Source organism: Triticum aestivum, chromosome 2A, assembly GCF_018294505.1.
Source record: "Triticum aestivum cultivar Chinese Spring chromosome 2A, IWGSC CS RefSeq v2.1, whole genome shotgun sequence".
In the NCBI taxonomy this organism is placed as follows: domain Eukaryota; kingdom Viridiplantae; phylum Streptophyta; class Magnoliopsida; order Poales; family Poaceae; genus Triticum; species Triticum aestivum.
This window is the reverse complement of record NC_057797.1, coordinates 499,736,231-499,744,726: the sequence shown is the minus strand read 5'-3', so window position 1 is coordinate 499,744,726 and position 8,496 is coordinate 499,736,231.

The following is an 8,496-nucleotide window of genomic DNA, read 5'->3' as shown; positions in this document are numbered from 1 at the left end:
GGGGTCCAAGAGAACCAGTCAGAATGACTGAAGTGATGCTTAACCAAAACCTATGTCTTTGAGTGAAGACTATGAGAGCGAATCTTGTCCAGAGTCGGACAAGTCAGCTTTGCTTGTAGCCCAAGTAAAGTTGTCGTGTGAGTTTGAAATCTGACCGTTGGAACACGTGTCAGTTCCTTAGTGACCCAGGGTCATTTCGGACAAATCAGGTCGGGTTGCCCAGTGGCTATAAATAGCCCACCCCCTACAACCATAAACGGTTGGCTGCTCAGAGTTAGAGTATGGCTTTTGTCGTTTGAGAGCAACCCACCTCGAAGCCTTTGAGAGAGAATTCCTTGCGAGGATAAAGCCCTAACCACCCAGAGCCAAAGAGTGTTAGGCATCACGTAAGTCTTCTTGTCTGTGTGATCTAAAGACTTATTACACTTGAGGACTGTGAATCCTCCAGCCGGTTAGGCGTCGCGTTCTGAGCATCCAAGAGACATTGTGGATCGCCGGTGAACAAAGTCTGTGAAGGTTTGGGAGTCTACCTTGAAGACTTACCAGAGTGATTGGGCGAGGTCTGTGTGACCTTAGCTCAAGGGGAATACGGTGAGGACTGGGTGTCCTGAGCTGCATGTTCAGGACTGGGTGTCCGGGACTGTGTGTCCTCAGGTTTAAATACCTAGCCGCCCTAACCAGACGTATAGTTGTCACAGCAACTGGAACTGGTCCAACAAATCATTGTCTTCAACGAGTCACTGGTTTCATCCTTCCCTTCCCTTTACTTACTGTTGGTCCTTGTGAAGTCATTATATGATTGCACTATCTTTTGTCTTCACTAAGTGACTGCGTGTTCTGTTTGGCTTCATAATATCTTCCTACCTGATCCTCACTACATTGCTGCTATTAGTCATTGTGCTTTCACTTCATTGAATACTTGACTATGGTTTGCCTAGTGTAGTCTACCTTCCGCTGCATGGTAATAGGTTTATTTCTATCGTTTGTCTTTGAAACTTCCACGTTTTGAAGACTTTCATAAAAATCGCCTATTCACCCCCCCTCTCTAGTCGATATAATGCACTTTCAATTGGTATCAGAGCAAGGTACTCCCTTGTTCTATGTGATTCGGTTTAACCACCTGGAGTTTTAGCTATGTCGACTGCAGGGATAATCAAAGTCTCCGTTGCGTGCCTCGTCTTCGATGGAACTGAATATCCCTACTAGAAGAATAAGATGCGCATGCATCTTGAAGCCATTGACGTCGACCTATGGTATGTCATCAAGAACGGCATTCCCAAGGCTGGAGAAGGTGTCACTGCTGCTGACGTCAAGAAGTTCGTTCAACTGGACTCTACTGCCAAGAATATCATCTGTGGTCATCTGACCAAAGGACAGTATGTCCGCGTGAGTGCTTTGGAAACATCTAAGCTAGTCTGGGACTGGCTCTCCAAGGTCAACGAAGGCGTCTCAACTCGGAGAGATCAAAGAATCAGTGTCCTTCGCAACCTCTTCAACCGCTTCAAGCGAAATGACAATGAGAATGTCCAGCTCACATTTGATCGACTCACTGACATCACAAATGAGCTTCAAGCCCTCGGCGCTACTGAGATCACCAAGCATGAAGTCGTCAAGACACTACTGAGATCACTTGATAGTTCGTTTGACACCCTAGCCCTGATGATTCAAGAACGTCCTGATTTCAAGACACTCGATCCGTCTGACATACTTGAGAGGCTCAACGCACATGAGTTTTAGCTTTCTGAGAAAAGAGATATCTACGGTCCAAACTATGGGCGAACTCGTGCCTTGAAGGCAAAAGATGTCTCCTCATCTGAAGAAGAATCTGACAACAGTTCTGGTGATCCTGAAGACATTGGAAAGGAACTTGCTATGCATGTGAAGAAGTTCCAAAAAATCACCATGAAGAAAGGTTTCAGAAAGTCTTCACGATCAAGCTCAAGGAATGATGAAGCTTCTGCTCATGACTACAAGAAGAAAACATGTCACAAGTGCAAGAAACCTGGCCACTTCATCTCTGAGTGTCCACAGTGGGACAATGAGAACAAAAAGAAGAAGAAGAGCAAGGAATATGACTCCGAAGACAAGAAGAAGAAGAAATACTCAAAGTCTTCTTCCAAGTCTTCCTCAAAGTCTTCATCACACAAGAAGAGCTCATCTGGCAAGGCACGTGCGTTTGTTGGCAAGGAAATGGATTCAGAGGAGGAGTCCGCTTCTGAGAAGGCGGAGGTGGAGTCTGAGGAGGAGTCCGATTCTGGCGTTGCAAGTCTGGCTACAGCATACGTTGCCAAGTCCATCTTCAACACTGAAGACAATGACTTCATCACCGACACCGATGCAAATGACAAGGACTACTCCGCTCCTACCTACTGCTTCATGGCACGCGGTGCCAAGGTAAACACACGCACTACTCACTATCAAACATCTAGTGAAGATGACTCTGATTGTGGTTCAAGACCCAGCTACAAAACACTCGCTAAAATTGCAACTGAACAACAGAAAGCTATGGAACATATTTAAAAACTATTAGACAAAAGCGATGATCTGTTAGGCGCTGAAATGACTCGATCTGAGTCCTTAATTGAAGACATAAAAAATCTTCACGTTAAGTATGAGGAACTTGAAAGTCGTCATGAAACGCTCTCAACAACTCATGAAAAGCTTTCCTATGATTATCTTCAAAGGAAGCAATATCTTGAGAAATTGAGAGCGGCTCATGAAGATCTTCAAAAGGAAAACGAGTCACTTCGCACCGAACAGATCAGTTCCGCTCAGGAAGGATTTGAACCACCATGTCTTAAATGCATTGAGCGTGACAATGCTACTTCTGTTGCTGAATGTTCTACTGCTGCTACTATTGCAATATCTTCAACTGTTGATGTGGGAACTAACCCCTCTGCTGAGGATACCACTGCTATTGCTGATGAGAATGCTAGATTGAAGACATTGCTTGAAACAGGGATGTACAAAAGTCTTAAAGGGCACCAGACACTATGTGATGTCGTCAAAAGGCAGATCCTGAACTGAAACCCGAGGAAAGAGGGTGTTGGGTTCGTAAGGAAAATGAATGCTGATGGCTCTTACTGGAAACCTGAGCAGTACCCCAAAACCACATGGGTTGCTGCAAAGGAATCTTCAGCAGATCCATCCACTCTATCTGGCTTCACTTGTGCTAACCCCATTGTCATTGATGAATCCTTTGATGCAAACTATAAACTGTTTAAGAATCAGAATGGTGAAGTGTTTGCCAGGTACATTGGTACTAACTGCAGGAATGGACCGCCTATGAAGAAGATCTGGGTGCCGAAAAAGTGTCTGGAGAATCTTCCTGTGAATGTCATCATGACACCACAGGTGAAGAAGACAAACCCCAGACCACAAGCTTCATACGGTCCAAAGGCTTCATACAGATAGAGGACTCACCTGAGTCGCACTAACGCAAATGTTTTGCAGGGAAACCATACTCAGGCCTATGAATATGAGCGTGGTTCATCGAACCGCCATGTTCATAAGACCAAGAACTATTCTGCTTAATCTTATGAGTACTATTGTCCGCGTGCAAGACTGTTTGCTAGGGCTCCAAAGCCAAAGTTCTCAGATGCTGCACTTAGACTTATTGCTTCTAAGCCACCCTTGAAGATGTGGGTGGCTAAGAAAGCTTAACTCTCTTTTGCAGGGAAGGGTCTCCAGCAGAAAACCAAAATCGTCTGACGCTATTGCTGGGGACCTTAAACATCTTGTAGGGCGCAAGATCAAATGCCTGAATGGTCTTATTATGTACTTCGTTCCTTAATCGCTTGCTACTCTCCCTATCAGTCCTAATCTGGATCTAAGTTTTCATAACCCACTGGTTCGTCAAATGTTTTTGCTTCACAGTTCTCTTCGTGAAGCCTATACCCCTAACTGCACTGTAGGGTACGACACCAACGTCTTCAGAATGGATTATTGATAGTGGGTGTACCAATCACATGACTGGCAAAAGAAGCCTTCTTATGGACTCAACCTTACGTCCATCCGACAAGAGTCACATCACATTTGCTGACACTGGTAAAAGTAAGGTGTTGAGTCTAGGTAGAGTTGCAATCTCAAAGGATCAACACATGGATAATGTCATGCTGGTTGAATCCCTTGGCTTCAACTTAATGTCTGTCTCAATGCTTTGCGATTTGAACATGATCGTAATGTTTGGAAAATATCGCTGCCTTGTTCTAATGGAATCTGACAAGTCTCTGGTGTTTGAAGGGTATCGGAAAGATGATTTGTACGTGGTAGATTTCTTAGCAGGACCATAGCTTGCCGTATGTCTTCTAGCAAAAGCTTCAGAATGCTGGCTCTGGCATTGGAGGCTAGGGCATGCTGGCATGAGGAACCTCCACACCCTTGCAAAGAAGAAGCATGTCATAGGCATCGAGGGCGTCAAGTTCAAGAAAGATCACTTATGTGGTGCCTGTGAAGCAGGAAAGATGACGAGGGCCAAACATCCCTCGAAGACAATCATGACAACTACTCGACCCTTCGAACTACTCCACATGGATCTTTTCGGTCCCACTCATTACTCAACTCTTACTACTACTGCTTTTCTCTATGGCTTTGTCATCGTTGATGATTATTCTAGATATACTTGGGTGCACATAATCCTCTACAAGACTGAAGTGCAGGATGTCTTCAGACGCTTCGCCAATCGAGCAACGAACAACTATGGCGCCAAGATAAAGCACATCAGAAGTGACAATGGCACTGAATTCAAGAACATTGGCCTTGATACATATCTTGATACTTTGGGCATCACACATGAATTCTCAGCTCCGTACACGCCACAGCAGAATGGCATCTTATGAGCTCCTTACTGGCAAGAAGCCAAATGTCAGTTACTTCAGAGTATTTGGAGCCAGGTGCTGGATCAAGGATCCACATCACACTTCAAAATTTGCACCAAAAGCACATGAGGGTTTTATCCTTGGATATGGAAAGGATTCGCACTCCTACAGAGTCTTCAACCTCTTTCATTATAAAGTGGTTGAAACAGTGGATGTGCGGTTCGATGAGACTAACGGTTCACAAAGAGAGCACCTGCCAAACGTGCTAGATGAAGTTCCATCCAGTGAATCAATCAAACTAATGGGAACTGGAGAAATCATACCCTCTGAAGCTCAACCTGAAGAGGAACTTATCATCTCCACACCTGATCAACCTGAAGACAATGCTCAGCCTAAAGACAATCCCTCTAACAATGACAATGATCAGCAAGAGCAAAATCTTCGCCCTGTACATCCTCGTGTTTCCAATGAAGTGCAGATTGAGAGAATAATTGATAGCATCAATGCACCTGGTCCACTCACTCGTTCAAGGGCAACTCAGCTAGCAAATTTATGTGGGCACTTCGCATTCATCTCAATAACAGAACCCAAGAAAGTTGAAGAAGCCTTCATGGAACCTGAATGGATTCAAGCTATGCAAGAAGAGCTTCAACAGTTTGAGCTGAATAATGTATGGGAACTGGTTAAGCGTCCTGACCCTTGGAAGCACAATATAATAGGAACCAAATGGATATACCGCAACAAGCAAGATGAGCATGGTCAAGTTGTCAGAAACAAAGCTCGTCTCGTTGCTCAAGGATATACTCAAGTGGAAGGAATTGACTTCGATGAAACATTTGCTCCTGTGGCTCGACTTGAAGCCATACGCATACTGCTGGCCTATGCAAATCATCATAACATACTTCTATATATAATGGATGTGAAGAGCACCTTTCTCAATGGCAAGATTGAAGAAGAAGTGTACGTTGCACAACCACCTGGCTTTGAAGATCCAAAACATCCTGACATGGTATACAAGCTCAACAAGGCACTGTATGGCCTCAAACAAGCCCCTCGGGCTTGGTATGACACACTCAAATACTTCCTGAAGAGCAAAGGCTTCATACCTGGTTCCCTCGACCCCACTCTCTTCACGAAGACATATGATGGTGAACTGTTTGTGTGCCAAATATATGTGGATGACATCATCTTCGGCTGCACCAATCAGAAGTACAGTGAAGAGTTTGGATATATGATGCAAGAGCAATATCAGATGTCCATGATGGGTGAGCTGAAGTTCTTCCTCGGTCTTCAAATACGATAGCAACGCAACGGCATCTTCATATCTCAAGGGAAGTATCTCAAAGATTGCCTAAAGAAGTTCGGTATGCAAGACTGCAAAGGCTTCACGACGCCAATGCCAGCCAAACATCATCTGGGTCCCGACGACAATGGTAAAGAGTTTGATCAAAAGGTATACCGCTCCATGATTGGTTCTTTACTTTATCTATGTGCATCTAGGCCAGATAGTATGCTTAGTGTTTGCATGTGTGCTCGATTCCAAGCGGCACCAAAGGAGTCGCATCACTTAGCTGTGAAGTGAATTCTTCGAAATTTGGCTCACACCCCAACTCTAGGATTATGGTATCCAAAGGGCTCAGAATTTGATCTGGTTGGATTCTCGGATGCCGATTATGCTGGTGACAAGGTGGATCGCAAGTCTACATCTGGCACATGTCATTTTCTGGGACGATCACTTGTATGTTGGTCTTCAAAGAAGCAGAACTGTGTATCTCTCTCCACTGCTGAATCTGAATACATTGCTGCTGGATCTTGCTGCGCTCAGCTTCTGTGGATGAAGCAAACACTCAAGGACTATGGCATTCATCTGAAGCAAGTGCCACTCTACTGCGACAACAAAAGCGCCATCAAGATTGCCAACAACCCGGTTCAGCACTCGAAGACAAAGCACATTGAAATTCGTCATCACTTTCTCAGAGATCATGTTGTGAAGGAAGATATTGATATCATACACGTCAACACTGAAGAGCAATTGGCAGATATCTTCACCAAGCCCTTGGATGAGGAGATTTTGCAAGTTACGGTGTGAGCTAAATATCTTGGAATCCTCAAATGTCCTGTGATAAGGCACACATCCTAACACTGATGCATATTGATGACTTAGATGTGCAACACACGAAGTAAAGTATATCTTCAATCAATGAAGACATACATTCTAAGTGTGAATACATTAATGTGGAATTTGACTTCGGAGCGCCACGATAATTGTGCGCCGTGTTTGAGTCTAATACTTCCTATACGGTGGGTAACGCCACCACCAAAGGTTCTGTTTGAAGTGTTTCACTCATGGCATTACATTTGCTATGTCTTAACATTTGGTTTGACTTCAATCTCAACATGTCTTAATGATTATCTTCACTATGTTGATTATATATATATACTAGTGTTTTGTCCTCTACACCATTCACTTATAGCTATGTCTTCGTGTTGAATCTTTTGAACTGAGTGAATGTGATCGGACCCTAACCTCTCTATGCTTTCTATCTCAAACTCTATCTCTCCAAATCATATGCATTCTATTGGAACTATCAAATGTCTGCTCTGCGTCCTTGTCAGCAGAAGATATAGAGACAAACATTAAGTCCGTTTTCAATGCTCATTCCTTCACCTGAAACCCGGAGAAGTGGGAACGACCATCCGACAATCCAGGCATGCATGGGACGTGGAACAACCCCGATATGCTGCATGATGGCCACATGTTCCTCAGATGTGAATCGCCAGGGGCACCTGTGTAATAACACTGAGCTGCCCTGTCCCTATAAATATACGCCTCACCACAGTCATTATCTCTTCTTCCACTCTCGCACGAACCCTAGCACCACCGCTAGCTCTCGACGACGCCGGCGACGAAGCGCTTCGCTGCCGCAACCTCTCCGACACCGTCTTCACGCCGACCGTGGACATCGTCTTCTCCGCCGTCGCTGTAGGTGTCCTCCATCGCTAAGTTAGGGCACGGACGATCGAACTGCTCGGCCTCCTCTTCCACTCCGTCTAGCAGTTCTTCGTGTGGTAAATAAAACTTCCTTTTTAAGGCCCCTTTGATCCTATAGCTTCGTCACTTTCTACCACAAGCAGTTTCTATTCACACAAGTTGGATCTCTTTCATACTGCATCTCATAATATGCCTAGTATATTCACTTATGCTTCACAAAGTAGTTAGATTCCTCACTTTTACCGATCCATGGATTCGTACAAATCTGGAACCAACTCCTTATCTATGAGTGAATGTCTTCGCACGATGAGGTCAATGTCTTCTAAACTGATTTATCTTCAAAATCTTATGAGAATGCATATGACCTCTTCCCCTTCCCTCGCGCCTTAATGCTGTCATAGGTACATGTCCGTGGGAGAATCCCTTGGTTCTCATAGTCTGCATTCATTTGCAGAATTCTTACAGCATCATATAAATTCTCCCGGAGCCAGTTCCTGTTTGTCCAGCAAGCGAAAGCCTTTGAACGTATTGAAGCCTTTCAGTTTAAAGTTCATGGCTTCAGAGATATCTGCAAGGAAGGGAGGAAGACAGCGTCGTGGGGGAACATCAAGAGATTTTCCTGATGACCTCTCAGAGCTTTACAAGACAGATCCTGAAGAGGATTACAATCAGCGCAAGACCCGAATC